Source organism: Arachis duranensis, chromosome 1, assembly GCF_000817695.3.
Source record: "Arachis duranensis cultivar V14167 chromosome 1, aradu.V14167.gnm2.J7QH, whole genome shotgun sequence".
NCBI lineage: Eukaryota > Viridiplantae > Streptophyta > Magnoliopsida > Fabales > Fabaceae > Arachis > Arachis duranensis.
Window position 1 is genome coordinate 76,589,312 of NC_029772.3, and position 921 is coordinate 76,590,232.

A 921-nucleotide genomic window follows, 5' to 3' on the forward strand; every position below is an offset into this window, starting at 1 on the left:
ATCAAATAAACAATGCATGCAAGACACCAAACTTAGAAGTTTGTATACTATTGACACTAACAAATTGAGAATGCATATGAGAAACAACAAAACACTCAAGACAAGAGAATTTAAAGATCAGAGCAAGTAAATCATCAAGAACAACTTGAAGATCAATGAAGACACATGAAAAATGCAAGAAGAAGAGAAACATGCAATTGACACCAAACTTAAAATGAGACACTAGACTCAAACAAGAAACATAAAATATTTTTTGATTTTTATGACTTTGTAATTTTTTTGGATTTTTCGAAAATTATATGGAAAAGAAAATAAAGAGATTCAAAATTTTTAATAAGAATTCCAGGAATCATGCAATGCTAGTCTAAAGCTTCAGTCTAAAAAGATTAGACATGGCTAGCCAAGCTTCATCAGGACATTACATTCAAGAGCTAAATTGATGAAAATCAATCAACTTTGGTGATGATAAGAACATCACCTTGAAACTCTAGAATTCATCCTTAAAAATTCTGAAGAAAAATACCTAATCTAAGCAACAAGATGAACCGTCAGTTGTCCAAACTCAAACAATCCCCGGCAACGGCGCCAAAAACTTGGTGTTGTTGCCGGATCAAAACTTGGCACTGTTATTGTAGGGAACAAATGCGAAACTGTAATTAGGACATTTAATTCCCCGGCAACGGCGCCAAAAACTTGGTGCACGAAATTGTGATCATCAATGGCGCCATCAACATGGTACACTCAATTGCAATCTCAACTCTTTATCACAACTTCGCACAACTAACCAGCAAGTGCACTGGGTCGTCCAAGTAATAAACCTTACGCGAGTAAGATTCGATCCCACGGAGATTGTTGGTATGAAGCAAGCTATGGTCATCTTGTAAATCTCAGTCAGGCAGATTCAAATGGTTATGGAGGATA